Below are 17,341 nucleotides of genomic sequence, written 5' to 3'. Positions count from 1 at the left end.
GGGCTCCCCGGGCCGCGGGCGGCGCGGCGTATGGCGGCGGGTCGGGCGACACGTGGTGGCCACTGATTCGTCGGGCGGAGGCGGCGGACACATCCGGCGGCGGGGAAAATTTGTCCGGGCGCGAGGTGGAAGAGGGCTAGGGTTTGATCTGCGATTGGATTTCGGGAGAGACACTAATATATAGGTAGAGGGAGCTAGGAGAGTCCAAATGAGGTGCGGTTTTCGCCCACACGATCGTGATCGAACGACCTACAGCAAGGAAGAGAGTTTGGTGGGTTTTGGGCTGTTTAGAGAGGGGGTTTTGCTGCAACACACAGAAGGCATCTGCGGTTACCCAGTTAACCGTTGGAGTACCAAACGACCTCCAAATGGAACGAAACTTGACCGGTGGTCTACCGGTAGTATACCAAGGCCACTTGACAAGCCTCGGTCCATTCCGAGAACGTTTGACACCCGCTCACGAAAGAAAACAAGAGGGGTGCACTGGAGGAGATGGGAGCGCCGGATTGCAAAACGGGCAACGGGGAAAATGTTCGGATGCATGAGACGAACACGTATGCAAATGCAATGCACATGATGACATGATATGAAATGCATGGCATGAACAAAATGCAAAACGAAAGTCAAAACCCGACCACGGAGGGAATATCATAACACATAGCCGAAAATGGCAAGAGTTGGAGTTACAATTATGGAAAGTTACATCCGGGGTGTTACACTCCGCTAGAGTTGCCGACGTTGAGAGGTAGTCGGATTTGTCCGATGAGCAGGTCAGTAATGGAGTTTGATCATGTAGTACTTATTCCATTTCCATCCCGTACTTAGTTAGTCGGATTTGCCCACCGTCTTATATATTGGTCTGGGTCGGTGCCAACGAAGATTGGCTTGCATACCTCCGGCCGGATACCGCCATCATTTTGCACAACATCCACAGCAGTGCGGCCATTCCAGTAGACCCCTTCTCCACCATTGGGATCGGCCTTCCGGACTGGCTGGGCTTGAATACGTATGATGATGCCTAGATGAGACTAAAGAAGATAGCAATTGCGGACCCACCGACAAAGCGACGTGGCTACGACGATTACTATCTCATCGCGGTGTTCGACATAAGGATTGCCATCAATGCAAGAGGCAGTAACGGCAGAGGCTGGCGCATGTTGGCGGCGGCAGATTTGTACCCCTACACGTTCGAAGACGCCGTGCGCCATCTAGGACGCATCTTCGCGGTGACAAGCCAAGGGACTTGTTTCATCTGGTTGCCATCCTACGGTACGGGAGATTACAAACGGAATGCACAAACCATCATTTGCATCCCTAACGGTACTCCATTATTTTGCAGGGACCAGTCATCCCGCGATCAAAATAAGATCGCCGATCCTGGATGTGCATTTGCATCTGCGATTCGGTCTAACCTGGAACCTTGTAGCTGACTTTGGCATATTGGGATCAACTATCTTAGCAGTCGTTACCCATGGTACCACTGATGTGCAACATGGTCACACAATCTACCACGATCGGACCGTCACCATCTACCCAGGTATTCCTTTTTTAACCCTCTCGCCTTCTCTTTCATTGTTGTACTAGTACTCTACTTACGTACTAGTAGGAGTACTTTTTAACTTGGAGGACACGTATAGCTAGCTAGGCCCTTGAAGACTTGAACCCACTAGCTGCCACCATTTTTGTTTTTCCATGTCTTACTATCTCATCCATGTAGCCAAGAGTGGCTATATATAATAAGCCGGTTATTTTACTTCCTCTATACCGGAGTAGTACTATTTGCTGCACAGTATTACTGACCGCCATATTTAAGCACAACATTATTATGCATGGACCTTGACTATGTACGTCACCATGTGTCCAGATCTGAGATGCCGCGTGTACCAGATGAACGGCGCCGAGTTCGACCCCCGTGATGCTACGTGGGTGCCGAGGAACACTCTTGGAGAGTACCCGCTTTTCATTGGGGACAGCTACCCCATTGTGAAGCGGATGCCACCTTCCGTGCACGACATGGAAGGCCTGCCGTTCATGAAGCATGGTTGTGTCTTCAGTGCGCACCACCGGATGAACGACATGCTGGGACACGCTATCCCTGATTTATGCCGCTTCAGCTTGGATGAGTCTCCATCGTGTGGAACCAGACTAGAAAGCTGCGACAATGATTCCCGTTGCCCAGCGCTATGGATCGTGCCATCCACGAAGAACACCTGGGACTGGAACCTGGAGGAGGACATGTAGACCATCTATAACGTGTAAGTGGAGTACGGTAAATTGTGAACGGTAGCGCTGTGAATATATGTAGACTAGTCGTGCACAAATTTATCACATGAATTGGAGATGAACTTGTGTGGCATACTGGCATTTGTCCTTTAGAATTTATTACTAGTAAATGTGTTATGTGTACGTGCAACTTGTGTGGTTGTTGCACGGGCTCCAACACGCTCTTTGAGAAAAAAAAGGTGGCACAACTTTGGATATACGTGACGTGGCGGCATCATACAGTAGCATCGTTCGCTATAGTTGTAGTACACTCCTACTAGGACGACAACTCCTATAAAACCTTGTGCTTGGCTCTTTGCCTCTTCGGGAGGTTCAACAGTTCGTACTCGTGTGAACCTTGCACTTGGCTCTTCGCCTCTTCGGAAGGTCCAACAATGATGATACTACAATACAATATGCTTCTGGCAATCTGACACTGATTGAACTGTTGCACGTCCACCGCGAGGGCGAGGGCGAGGGAGACGGAGAGGGAGAGGGCGTTGTTGAGGATATAGACCTTAAAGTCACCTGCCAGGAGGGGCCGGGTTACTCATATGGTCATCACTAGAAGCCCGGCGTTAAGCTTGAAGACGGTGGGCCAGAGATGGGCTTAAGACCCGGATACGGCTTAAGGCCCGTAGTTGCAATCATTATCCTGGTAGAACTTGTAGTGTAAGGCAAGAATAGTTGAGAGTCCGAGCCGGACACTCTTATGAGCCGGCCAGGACTCTGAGAGTTGCTGGGCGTCAGCCTCCCTATATAAAGGGACGACCCGGCAGCGGTTTAGGGACAAGAAAGATCTCATCGAGAGCCAGGCATAGCAGTTAAGCTCCCTGGTCATCGAAACCCTAATCAATACCACCTCAAACTGGACATAGGCTTTTACCTTCACCGTAAGGGGCCGAACCAGTATAAACCCTCGTGTTCCTTGTCCCACTTAACCCCTTCAAGCTTCCTAGTTGCGATGGCTCCACGACTAAGTCCTAGCTCGAGGACACCTGCCATGACAATTCCACGATAGTTGGCGCCCACCGTGGGGCCAGCGCACGGTGGATTTGAGTTCTTGAAGGGCAACTTCGAAGGGCTCAAGGGATACGCTGTGGGCCGGATGACCAAGAGTCGTCGCGGCAAGCTCTACATCGACGATGCAAACTGGGGCCCCGACGCCAGCTCAATTGAGTACGGGTACCGGGTCCCCTTCGGCGGAATTCATGTTTTCATTGGCAAGATTGGTGAGTCGGGCCCTGAGCCGGATATCTGCGCCGATCTCATCGAGACGGCTCAGCGGGCACGACCCGCCCGGGCCCGGCCTGCCGTAAGGCATGCTTTTGTGGGATGTATCCATGGAGGGCTCTCTGATCAATCTGGATCTGGTGATGAGACGAAAGCCGGCTCTGACGGCGAGTCGTCCACCGATGAGTCAAACTCGTTGTATCATCTTCAAGATGGCAGGCTCATGGGTTATTCCGATGGTGACAGTATTCCGGACCCGTTTGAGCCGCCAAGTCAGGTTGGAGTCTTTATGGCCGGTGCACAGCCTATTCAGAACCCTGCTGCTGGAGCGGGAAACCCGGTGCCTTCGCCGACTCAGGTGCTAATGGATCTCACGGACAAGATGACGGCCCTGTTAACCGCCACGGTTGACCCGGCGGATCAAGCTCAGCATGATGCGGAGGTAGCACAGTTAAAATTGGATCTAGTGAAAGCTAAGGAGGATCTGGCAGCAGAAGGGATTAGGATGGCTGCGGAGAGGGCGGCTCTCGATGCCCAAACCCAGTTGATTCAAGCGCAGTCCTTCCGGCTCACGATGGATCAAAACGCGTCCAATGAGGTCCTGAGGAGGAGGCATCAAAAGGCCCAATCTCGACTCCCTCCGGTTTACGATCCACGCAACCTCTTCAACAGGCCAGGTGCAGGGTCTAGTAACCCGCCAGGAGTCATAGTGCCCGGGTTTGGGACCCCTATTCAGCCACAAGTGATGGGGCCTCCCCAGGTGCCCCCTGCCCCGCCTCAGTACGTACCAATACCACCGGGTCATTACAATAACCCGCTGGAGAACATGGTCGCCGCGGCAGCACGGCTGGTGGCTCTCCCAGTCGACGGCGACTCTCCAACGGCTATTGAAACCCGCCGGGTCAGGGAACTCCTTCAGACAGCACTGGCGCAGCAAGAGGCGTACTCCTACAGCCGGGACAGGATCCACTCGACCCCTCGTCCAGGCCGGAGCCCGAGTTACAGCAGACACATGGTCTCAGCGACAGGCTCAAGTAACGTCCGACGCCATGACTCGCCCCCTGGCCATGGCCCGGCTCATAACGGAGCCTTTCACGCAGCAGACCAAGATAGAGCGCGGCAAGAGGTGGAGCAGGTGCCTCAGTTGACGGCTTACCAGACTCCCCCGGCTTATCCGACGACGTCCGTTGATGTGGGTATCCCTACCAGGACTGGGGGTGTCCCTTGCTTAGTACCAGCTATCCGCAATGAACGTCTACCCAAGGACTTCAAAGGCCCTAGGAAGGTGCCCAACTACACGGCTGACTTACAACCCGCAGCCTGGATCGAGAGTTACGAGATGGCCATGGAACTACTGGAGGTCAGTGAGGCGGCAATGGCCAAGTACTTCACCATGATGTTGGATGGGACTGCCCGCACTTGGTTGAAAGGGCTACCACCGAATTCCATCGGGTCTTGGGCTGAGCTGAAAGCCCAGTTCATCCAAAACTTCAAGGATACCTGTAGGCAGTCTATGTCAATTGTGGATTTGACTAACTGTAAGCAGCAGGAGGGTGAATCCACGACGCATTGGGTTCGCCGGGTCAAGGAGATCATACATTCATCAGATAAGATGGATGCCGGCTCTGCAGTTTTAATGTTGGAACAGAATTGTCGTTTCGTGCCCCTGAAGATGAAACTCGGGCGGCTTAAGCGCGACTGCAATGATATGGGTACACTAATGGCGGCTCTTGTCAAGTACGCCGATTCTGATGGTACCAAGGATCCCCCTTCTGATGATGAAAGGGAAGGGAAGGGAAAGAAGAACGGCAATGGCAAGGGTCCTCAGCATAACCCGGGGAATCAAGGAGGAGGCAAGCGCAAGGCCGATGGCAGCCTAGAGTTTGTAGCCAACGCCAGCTCACAAGGTAACAACCAGCGACGCAAAGGGAGGCCCCCTCCCCGAGGCGGCGGGTCAGGCCCGACGCTGGAGCAACTGTTGAATGAGCCTTGTCCAAGGCATGGCTCTAGAGAGAAGCCAGCGACTCATCTATGGAAGGATTGTGCAATCATGAAGGCCTTCAAGAATTACAATGGCCCGGGCGGCGGCTCAGGCGCCGGCGGCTTTCATGGCCCGGGCGGCGGCTCAAATTCTGGTCCTCAGAACGGTCAAGGGGGCTTTAATCAATAGTCTGGCCAGGGTCATCAACAGCAGCAGGCGGTTATCAGACCAATCCAAAGCAGCTTAGCGGTGGACAATATCATGTGTTTACCACCAGTCTGTGCAAGCGAGATCAGAAGCTTCATAAGAGGGTTGTGAATGCTGTTGAGCCGGCGGTGCCACGCTACTTGCGGTGGTCTGAGCAGCCTATAGTGTGGAGTAGGGAGGATCACCCTCCCCGGGTGGATAATCCGGGTCACTTGGCCCTGGTGGTGGCTCCGCAGGTGGGAGGATATAAGTTCACTAAGGTGCTCATGGATGGAGGCAGCAGCATCAACATCCTCTATTATGAGACATTCCGTCGTATGGGGTTGATTGATAAGAACCTCAGCCAGTCCAACACTATTTTCCACGGTGTGGTACCTGGTAAGTCGGCTTATCCAGTCGGCAAGATTGAGTTGGAAGTGGCCTTTGGAGATGAGAACAACTACAGGGTGGAGAAATTGACCTTTGAGGTGGTCAAGATAAGAAGTCCGTACCATGCTATATTTGGGCGGCCGGCTTACGCCAAGTTCATGGCACGGCCGTGTTATGTGTACTTACAGCTCAAGATGCCGGGTCACAATGGGACCATTACGGTTCATGGCAGCCGGAAAGTGGCCCTGGAGTGTGAGGAAGGCGATGCAGCTTATGCAGAATCTGTTTGTGCAACAGAGGAGTTGAAGTTTTACAAAGACAATGTTGGCCCAACAGATATGACCTCTCTGAAAAAGCCGACTACGGAAAATGAGCCGGCGATGAAATTTAAGTCGGCTGATGAAACTAAGCTTGTTGATTTTGTTCCAGGAGATTCATCTCAGCAGTTTAGCATCAGTGCAAATCTGGATCCAAAATAGGAAAGCGCGCTCATCGAGTTCATCCATGAGAATAGGGACATCTTCGCATGGAAACCTTCTGACATGCCAGATGTACCTAGAGAACTCGCTGAGCACACTCTCAATGTTGATCCGAAATTTAAGCCGGTCGGGCAGTTCCTTCAGCAGTTTAATGAAGAGAGGCGGAAAGCTATTGGTGAAGAGGTGGCCCGGCTCTTGGCGGCCGGGTTTATTGTTGAAGTCTTTCACCCAGAGTGGTTAGCTAACCCGGTGCTCGTACTCAAGAAGAACGGCACTTGGCGGATGTGTGTGGACTACACAGACTTAAACAAGGCGTGTCCGGCTGATCCCTTTGCCCTTCCCCGTATTGATCAAATTATTGATGCTACGGCAGGTTGTGCGCGCTTAAGTTTCTTGGATGCTTATTCCGGATATCATCAGATTAAAATGGCAGTTAGGGACCAGGAGAAGACGGCGTTCATCACTCCCTTTGGAGCCTTCTGCTATGTGTCTATGCCCTTTGGACTCAAGTGTGCACAGGCGACTTATCAGCGTTGTGTACAGAACTGTCTTCATAACCAGATTGGGCGCAATGTTCATGCTTATGTGGACGATATTGTGGTTAAGTCCATAAAGGAGGAAACCCTGATAGATGATTTAAGGGAAACCTTTGATAATCTCCGGGTCTACAAGATGATGCTTAACCCAGCCAAGTGTGTTTTCGGTGTTCCTGCAGGCAAACTCTTGGGTTTTTTGGTTTCTGACAGAGGCATTGAAGCTAACCCGGAGAAGATCAAGGCCATCACCTCCCTGGCTAAGCCGGCGTGTATAAATGATGTTCAGCGCTTGGCGGGTCGCATCGCTGCTTTAAGCCGGTTTATAAGCCGTTTGGGTGAGAAGGCCATGCCATTATATCAGTTGATGAAGAAAACTGATAACTTTGTCTGGAATGATGCAGCTAATACTGCCTTTGAGGATTTGAAGAAGCAGCTGGCAGAGCCTCCAGTCCTTGCTGCTCCGGTTGATAAGGAGCCCTTATTATTATATGTGGCGGCGAACACACGAGCCGTCAGTGTGGCTATGGTGGTGGAGCGCAAGGAAGAGGGCAAGGAGCATCCGGTTCAGCGGCCGGTTTATTATGTCAGCGAAGTACTCATCGAGTCCAAACGGCGGTATCCGCATTGGCAGAAGCTTGTTTATGGTGTGTTCATGGCGAGCCGGAAACTTAAGCATTATTTCCAGGGTCATCCCATCACTGTGGTCAGTTCTGCCCCTCTTGGCGACATCATTCAAAACAGAGAGGCCACAGGGAGAGTGGCTAAGTGGGCTATAGAGCTTGGACCTCATGGTCTGAAATACATGCCACACACTGCTGTTAAGTCTCAGGCCTTGGTGGATTTCATCAATGATTGGACAGAGTCACAAGTGCCCGAGCAAAAGCCGGATAACACATATTGGACTATTCACTTCGATGGGTCCAGGCAGTTGGAGGGCTCGGGGGCTGGAGTTGTATTGGCTTCCCCTAAAGGTGACAAGTTCCATTATGTGCTACAGTTGATGTTTCCTTGCACTAACAACGCAGCTGAGTACGAGGCCTTGCTCCATGGTCTTCGGATGGCTAAAGAGATGAGCTTGAGCCGGGTAAGGTGCTTCGGCGACTCCGACTTAGTGGCTCAACAAGTATCAGGAAAGTGGGATTCCAAGGACCCTCTCATGGCGGCTTATCGCCGCGAGGTTGATGCCATTGCTGGGCACTTTCAGGGTTACCAAGTGGAACACATCGATCGCAGGAAAAACGAGGCGGCTGATGCTTTAAGCCGGCTGGGTTCTCAGCGAAAACCGGTGCCGCCTAATACTTTCCTGGATGTCCTGTATAGCCCTTCTGTTAAGTTGCCTACTGAGGAAGACTTGGCTGTCCCTGACCCGGAGGCACGGCTGGTGGCGGCTCTCCACATCATACCAGACTGGACGATGCCGTATCTGGCTTACATGACCCGGGGAGAGTTGCCTAAGGATGAAACTTTGGCCAGACAAATAACCCGGCGGGCTAAGTCAATGATTGTTATCAATGGCGAGTTGCATCACCGCAGTGTTACGGGAGCGTTTCAGCGTTGTGTCTCCCCTGAGGAAGGTCAGGAGATCTTGCGTGAGATTCATGAAGGGGATTGTGGCCATCACGCCGGCTCAAAGTCTCTTGTGGCCAAGGCTTTTCGCCATGGTTTTTATTGGCTGACGGCTCATGCTGATGCGGAGGACTTGGTCAGTAAATGTGATGGTTGCCAAAGGTTCTCACGAAAGGCTCATGTGTCGGCTCAAGAGCTGAGAATGATCCCAATTACTTGGCCCTTTGCGGTCTGGGGGCTTGATATGGTTGGGCCTTTTAAAAGGTCCAAGGATAAGAAGACCCACCTCTTGGTGGCAGTTGATAAATTCACAAAGTGGGTGGAAGCTGAACCAGTTAGCAGGTGTGATGCAGCCACGGCAGTTCAATTTATGAAAAAGGTGATTTTTCGCTTTGGCTTTCCGCACAGCATTATAACTGACAATGGCACCAATTTATCCAAAGGCGCCATGGAAGAGTTTTGTCAACGAGAGCATATCCGACTTGATGTTTCCTCAGTTGCTCATCCTCAATCCAATGGTCAAGCTGAGAGGGCTAATCAGGAGATTCTGAAGGGCATCAAGCCCCGGCTTTTGGTCCCTTTGCAACGGTCGCCGGGTTGTTGGGTGGGGGAGTTGCCCTCCGTGTTATGGAGCATCAACACTACTCCTAACAGGTCCACAGGGTTCACACCTTTCTTCATGGTTTATGGGGCAGAGGCAGTCCTCCCCAGTGACATCCGGCATGACTCGCCTCGAGTGGCGGCTTATGTTGAGGCGGACAATGAACAGGCGCGCCAAGATGCTCTTGACTCGTTGGACGAACAGCGTGATGTGGCAGCAGCTCGCTCAGCGATTTACCAACAAGACCTGCGCCGTTATCATAGTCGCCGGGTTAAATCCCGGGTCTTCCAGGAAGGTGATCTCGTGCTCTGGCTCGTCCAAGATCAAACAGATGCGCACAAGCTATCCCCACCTTGGGAAGGGCCCTTTGTGGTCAGCAAGAATTTGCACAACGGGTCATATTACCTCATTGACATTAGGGAGCATAAAGATTCACGTAAGTCGGAGGAAGAGACCCGTCGGCCGTGGAACATAGCTCAACTTTGGCCTTACTACACTTGAGCCACCGGCTCTCATAAATGTACATATTTCTCTCAGCCATGTATATATTATGATAAGCAATAAAGCAGGACCTCTGTCCTTTTTTCTCCTCCAAATATGCACGTGTTGTTTTCATTGCAAGATTACATGATAACTTGAAGGAGGATCCAGCTTATGGTCGTATTCGAATCTAGCTGTGAGCAATAAGGTCACTTGGGGGCTTCCTGTTCAAACATGGGTCGTATTCGAACCAAAGAGAACATAGCTGTCGATACCCATTTGACTGGCAAAGTGCCGAGCTCATTGGGGAGTTTTCTTTGATCATATTTGAATCTTAGTTTAACCCCTTTGGGAACCGACGTGGATCGTATTCGAATCAGCGTCGTTAAACAATTCTTAAAATCACTTGGGGGCTTCCTGTTCAAACATGGGTCGTATTCGAACCAAAGAGAACATAGCTGTCGGTACCCTCTTGATTGGCATCGCCACACCCACTGGGGGCTATATGATCGCATCCGAATCTTAGCATAACCCCTTTGGGCCGGGTCTCTGGTCGTATTCAAACTGGAAGCCCCTGCGTTCTTCTGCTTTATAGCAAGTTTCTTTTGATGATTTCAAAGTGTGTACAGCCGGGTTTCACTTTGCCGGCTTAACATCGATTTACAGTGTTAAGACAGGTAAACCGGAGTTAAGGTACCAACCTTATTGCCCGGGTTATCTAAACCGGAAGTATACTTGCAGGCCGCTAAGTGTGTTATTACGGCTGTACTAGGGATATAATTGAGGACCAGTCTTTTTTGATGCATATTCCGGGTTATATATCTAAACATATGTTCTCAGGGCGGTAAGCCGCCTCAAGGCTTGTGATTTGTCCTTCTATGCAGGATGGTTAAAGGCAACTATTTTGAGCTTAAGGAAAACAAATGATCAATTATGACCCGGAGACATGTAAAGGAGATAACTTCAATAGACTTCAAGCATTCAAGGCGTGCACGATGGCACGGCAAAGATAAAAGTGTTGGACCTACTCTATTACAAGACTCATTGAGTCCAAAAGGGTGAGGCATTGTTTGATAAACCGCCAGCCGAGTTACGACGCTTGCTGGGTTGAAGTCTCTGGCTCGTTCCTCTCTTCTCCTCTGGCTGTTCCCAAGACCTGGAAAGTTGATGACTTCCGGTCGATACCGCTGAGAGCTTTGAATTGGGCTTCCTCGTCAATTAACCCGGCCGGGTCAATCTCCGGGGCGAAGGTGTGCTGACGAGCCGGCGGGATCAAGTTGAGGGCTTCATAGCGTGGAGTAGGGATCCTCTGATTTTCTGCATCGTAGCCCGGCTGATACTTAGTCAGATCTGTATCATTGCCAATCAGAGTGGCCACCGGGCATACGGCCTTCACGCAAGCTGCGAAGTCCTTCTGATCGAAAGCGGTGCCGTCTTCCTTCAGGCTTGGATAGCCAAGGGCGATGTCCGCCGGGTCTAACTCTGGCAGGAACGCCTTGGCCCGGCTCAGTGCCGCGATCGCTCCGGCTCTTGCAGAGGCCCGTCGCAGCTCTTGGATCCGTTGAGGCAGAACGGCGAGCCGGCGAAGGACTTCTGCCAGGTGAGTCGGCACCTCGTTGGAGAGGGCCACCACAGCCAAGGCACGTTGTGACCCGGTGTAGAGTTGCTCCACCAGGGTGTATACGGCCTTCAGCTTGGTCACCACACTCTAGTTCAGGTTGGCACTTCTGGGACCTGTTTAACAGAGTTAGATAAGCCGCCGACAAGGATGAATTATGAGATATAAAAATTCTAAACTTGATGAAAGCCGGTGAGACGACTTACCGAAGATTGCGGCCACCATCTGGGACACTTGGCACTTTAGGCCGGAGAGCTCGGCGGTCTTCTCGGAGAGAGCCTTCTCCGCCTGTTCAGCCCGGTTCACCAATGCGGCCTTTTCTTCGGCCCACGCCTTCCGCTCAGCGTCAAACTCCGTCTTCAGCTTCTCTTGCGCGGCGATGCTGGACACAAATTTGGCATTTGCCTTCCGGGTCTCCATCTCTTGCATCTTCAGCCGGTTCTTGAGATCAGCGAGGTCAGCCTCAAGCTTCTTGCCAGCAGCCTGTATAAATTTCCGGGTTATGGCATGAACAGTTACTATACAAATTTAAGTCCCAAGCGTTTTCCAAGCAAAGACACTTGGCACTTGGGGGCTAATGCATATTGAACGTTTCTATCTACACATTGCCGGTTCAATGGAGTAAGCCGGAACCTAAGTCTACAACATACTCAATCATAAGTCGTCGACTTGGGGGCTAGCATGGTAAAGGTAACTAAGCAGTAAGTAAGAGGACAGAAGAATAATACCTCAGATTTCTGCTGGATCTGGTTCACCATGGCAATCTCTGCGTCCCGGCTCTTGTGCACTTGGCTGACGAAGCCGGAGACAATCTCTCCAATGTTCAAGTTGGAGTAGTCAGTGAGGTCCAGGTTAACCCCGCGGGACTCTAGCAGCTCCCCTTTGGCGGAGCACTTGGCCAGCGCAGTAGGTCTCCCCGGCTCAACAAACTCCGTCCGGGTCATCTGCTGGTTGAGCCGAGCTGGAGGCCTCCGTGTTAACAGAAGCTTCTGCAGTTGCCTTGGTGGTTGGGGCAGCGGCCTCAGGCGCAGAGGCAGCTGGCGGCTCTTGAGCGGCTGCCTCTGGCTCAGGCAAGTCCGGCTCATCGACCGGCTTGGACTTCTTCGCCCTCTTGGTGAGCTTGGCCTGGGCACTGGAAAGACAGAAAGGTTAAGCACAATGGTGTAAGTAAAGACAAAAGTACAACATGAGATGGTTATCATTACCCGGGCACGGTCTTGAAAGCCGGCAGGCTTGACTGCATAGAGTCGCCAGAAGAGGGGGAAGTTTCCTGATAATTTGAGTCAGAAGAGTTGAGCGGTTGACGTATAACACCTGCCAAAGGATGAAAAGGGTACAATTTTGAGATCACCTCGGTCCGGCGTTTCCTCGATGCGTCAGGTAACCCGGAGGAGAGGTCGGTGCTTTTGTCGGTCCGGGTGTGCCGCCGGCTCTCATGCACCTGTCGCTTCAAAATAAATTGAGGGTCTTGATAAGCTAAAGGATGTGAAAAGCTTACTTTCCGGGTTACCCTTCGGATTTTCAGCCTTGGCAAGGGCTCCGAGTCGGAGGAAAATGTCGTTACCTCTTCAACCACCGGGTTACTTGCTCCGGTGTCGTCCTATTGATGAACAAGTATTGATAAGGCGGACAGAAATAAACAACAAAGTACAACAAGGACTTACAGGCTCAGGGGTTACCTCTGACTCGGAGCTGTCGCTTAGTTGCATCAGCTCTGAAGCAGTAGGCCTGTTTCCTTTCTTGCGAGGGGCGGCTTTCTTGGCGGCTTTCTTCGCCTTTCTGGCCTTCTTGGCCGCCTCATGGTCATATTTGACCCGCCAGAACTTATCATCAGCCTGAAAAATACAATGATGATTTCTTAAAACGATTCAGATAAAAGTTATATACAGATAAGATGTTCAGATCAGCGGCTTACCGCTGGGGCTGGGTTGGTCTTGCAGAAGGGGGCTAACCCGGTCCTTCCGCAGTCTGCCAGGCTCTCGTTCAAGAGAGCCTTGGTCATCTCCTCTGCAACATCTTCAGGAAGATCGTTGCGGCTGTGTCTCTGGGGGTCATCCTTTCGGCCCGTGTACTCACACATTAAGCCGGGGCGGCGGCTCAATGGGATCACCCGCCACGAGATCCAGACCCGGACCAGATCGATTCCGTTCAGACCATTGAACAGGAGAGCCTTGATCTTGTTGATGGTGGGGAGCAGAGGTTGGCGCTCCGCTTGAGTCAGCTTATCTGACAGTGGGTGAGTCGGCTCCAGACGCGAGGGGCGAAAGCCGGGCAACGGGCTCTCATCAGCCGGCGATGTGTCTTGGCAGTAAAACCACGTCAGATTCCAGTCCTTGGGGTGGCTGGGCGGCTCTGCGTAAGGGAAAAGGCAGTCCCTACGCCGCTGGATGGAGATGCCGCCTAGCTCCAAACTCGGCCTGTTGGCACACTCGTTCTGGCGGTTTAAATAGAAAAGCTCTCTGAAAAGCAGCAGACTAGGTTCTTCTCCAAGGTAAACCTCGCAGAACACTTGGAAGTTGCAGATATTGGACACTGAGTTGGGTCCTATGTCCTGAGGCCGCAGGTCGAAGAAATTCAGAACATCTCTGAAAAACTTTGAGTCGGGCGGTGCGAAGCCCCGGCTCATGTGATCCGCAAAAATGACCACCTCCCCGTCCCTTGGCTGTGGTCTCTCCTCTGATGGCTCGGGGGCACGGTAGGACATGACGTCTTTCTTGGGCAGATATCCAGACTTGACAAAATCTGCTAAGGTCTCATTGGTGACATTGGACCTCATCCAGTTGCAAGTGATGGAGGCTTTAGGAGCTTCGGGAGGCATGGTGACTGTTGGAAGCCTATGATACAGGAAAAAATATCCGGTTTAATAATGAGCCGGAGGAGACTTACAAATTAAGGTTTAAGGTGGCGGCTTATGAAGGGGACTAATGATATATGTCTAAGTACATCGGGTTATCTAAGCCGCTGGTGTGCTTGAGGGTAATTCAAATTGTCTACAGCCTTGTTATAAGTGAGCCGGAAAGTTTTACGGCGCGTGGCTTCCCTTAAGTCGGAAGGTTCTACGGCGCGTGTTTTCTTTAAGCCGGAAATGTAAACCGCCATGATTCAATGAGGGCAGTTTTTTACTAAGTATGGTGAAAACAGGTTTCACACATTGCGGTAAATATTTTGGATCAAAATGGTCAGGCAAAAGAAAAATTTCTAGACCTAAAAAGCAGACGCAGGGGAGTTCTTGAGCATTGAACAAGGCCTTATGCAGTAAAAGGAGGTCTACTTGCATGAGAAATGGGTGCTAACACAGCTACCGCAGTAGTTCTACACAGGGCTAAGATCAAAAGAGGGCAGTAAAAATAAAAACTACCGGGGCTCGTAGGTGACAGCGAAGAACACGAAGAACACAGATGAACCCTACGACAGATCTGTTCTACAGGGCAAGCAGGACTTACAGGGGCTGGAGAGTCGCGGAGGTCGTCGCGTTTCTCTTGTCAAATCAGGGTGATGCAGCGGCCTGAGTTGGTGACGGCGAGAAGACCCGCGGCGGCGGCGGCAGCAGAACTCGAGCAGGGGAGCAGTGGCGCGAGGAAGAAGATGAAGAAGAGAGGAGTGGCTGAAGGCCCGTCGGGCCGGCCTATTTATAAGGGCGAGCTCATAAGTGGGCACGAGAATCGAGGAGACCACGGCATGATTATCTCCCCACAAAACGCCTCGATTTTCGGGATAGCAGTAAAGATAAGATCCGTTGCGGATCTGGTGGAGTAAAAAACGGGCTTAATGGAAGATGACGTCACGGCGGATTACCTGGAGTCCAGAGAATGACGTCACGCCAGGTTATGGCCTTCACATAATGGTAAGCCGGAGATTTTTTGTCGAAAAGGTTGAAGATTGACATGAGCCGGCTCAAATCAATATGGGGCCTAATGTTGAGGATATAGACCTTAGAGTCACCTGCCAGGAGGGGCCGGGTTACTCATATGGTCATCACTAGAAGCCCGGCGTTAAGCTTGAAGACGGTGGGCCAGAGATGGGCTTAAGACCCGGATACGGCTTAAGGCCCGTAGTTGCAATCATTATCCTGGTAGAACTTGTAGTGTAAGGCAAGAATAGTTGAGAGTCCGAGCCGGACACTCTTATGAGCCGGCCGGGACTCTGAGAGCTGCTGGGCGTCAGCCTCCCTATATAAAGGGACGACCCGGCAGCGGTTTAGGGACAAGAAAGATCTCATCGAGATCCAGGCATAGCAGTTAAGCTCCCTGGTCATCGAAACCCTAATCAATACCACCTCAAACTGGACGTAGGCTTTTACCTTCACCGTAAGGGGCCGAACCAGTATAAACCCTCGTGTTCCTTGTCCCACTTAACCCCTTCAAGCTTCCTAGTTGCGATGGCTCCACGACTAAGTCCTAGCTCGAGGACATCTACCGTGACAATTCCACCATATTTGAGCACAACATTATTATGCATGGACCTTGACTATGTACGTCACCATGTGTCCAGATCTGAGATGCCGCGTGTACCAAATGAACGGCGCCGAGTTCGACCCCCGTGATGCTACGTGGGTGCCGAGGAACACTCTTGGAGAGTACTCGCTTTTCATTGGGGACAGCTACCCCATTGTGAAGCGGATGCCACCTTCCGTGCATGACACGAAAGGCCTGCCGTTCATGAAACATGGTTGTGTCTTCAGTGCGCAGCGCCGGATGAACGACATGCTGGGACACGCTATCCCTGATTTATGCTGCTTCAGCTTGGATGAGTCTCCATCGTGTGGAACCGGACTAGAAAGCTGCGACAAAGATTCCCGTTGCCCACTTCTATGGATCATGCCATCCATGAAGAACACCTGGGACTGGAACCTGGAGGAGGACATGTAGCCCATCTATAACGTGTAAGTGGAGTACGGTAAATTGTGAACGGTAGCACTGTGAATATATGTAGACTAGTCGTGCACAAATTTATCACATGAATTGGAGATGAACTTGTGTGGCATACTGGCATTTGTCCTTTAGAATTTGTTACTAGTAAATGTGTTATGTGTACGTGCAACTTGTGTGGTTGTTGCACGGGCTCCAACATGCTCTTTGAAAAAAAAAGGTGGCACAGCTTTGGATATACGTGACGTGGCGGCATCATACAGTAGCATCGTTCTCTATAGTTGTAGTACGCGCCTACTAGGACGACAACTCCTATAAAACCTTGCGCTTGGCTCTTTGCCTCTTCGGGAGGTTCAACAGTTCGTACTCGTGTGAACCTTGCACTTGGCTATTTGCCTCTTCGGAAGGTCCAACAATGATGATACTACAGTACACATTATGCTTCTGGCAATCTGACACCGATTGAACTGCTGCATGTCCACCGCGAGGGTGAGGGCGAGGGAGAGGGAGAGGGCGTTGTAGTCAAAACCCTCTCCTCGTCCTGTGAACCACCGCGCGCGTGGGCGAGGGAGAGGCGTAGTAAGCAAGCTTCTCCTCGTTCGGCGAGTTGACGGGACACATTAAAGCAGTACTAGTACTAGTCCATACTGCGTCCTTTCCTGTTAATATGGCTTAATTTGAAACGAGAAAAATACACTGGCGGTCAACATATGTAATAATACGCTCTTTATGGTCACTATATATAGTTTTGCGGTGATTATACGATCACTAGCTCATCGTAGAGCACCGTATTGCACCCTACTGACTGGCCACATAGTCGACGTGGCACTTTGTTGACTGGTTAAATTGTCACCTGGTTTCTGGGTCCCACCTGTCAGTTGGCAGAGCAAAGAAATCAGCTAAAAAACAAAGAGTGTAGTACATCCTACACTTCCAATGCATTTAGCCTTTAATCTAAATCGATATTGATTGACTAATGCACAAACTTGTGCTCTAGGTATAGGCTACATGTCTATCCTTAATTACAGGATGCAACGACCTTCATTTAATCTTCTTCTCTCAATGGTCGCATGCACACATAAGTCTGCTACTTTTGGGCGTTAATTATGCCCTGGTCAATGTGTAAATCTCTAACTGTACA

The sequence above is a fragment of the Triticum aestivum genome, chromosome 2D (genome assembly GCF_018294505.1).
Source record: "Triticum aestivum cultivar Chinese Spring chromosome 2D, IWGSC CS RefSeq v2.1, whole genome shotgun sequence".
In the NCBI taxonomy this organism is placed as follows: domain Eukaryota; kingdom Viridiplantae; phylum Streptophyta; class Magnoliopsida; order Poales; family Poaceae; genus Triticum; species Triticum aestivum.
The sequence above is the reverse complement of the archived record's forward strand: the minus strand, read 5'-3'. Positions refer to the sequence as shown.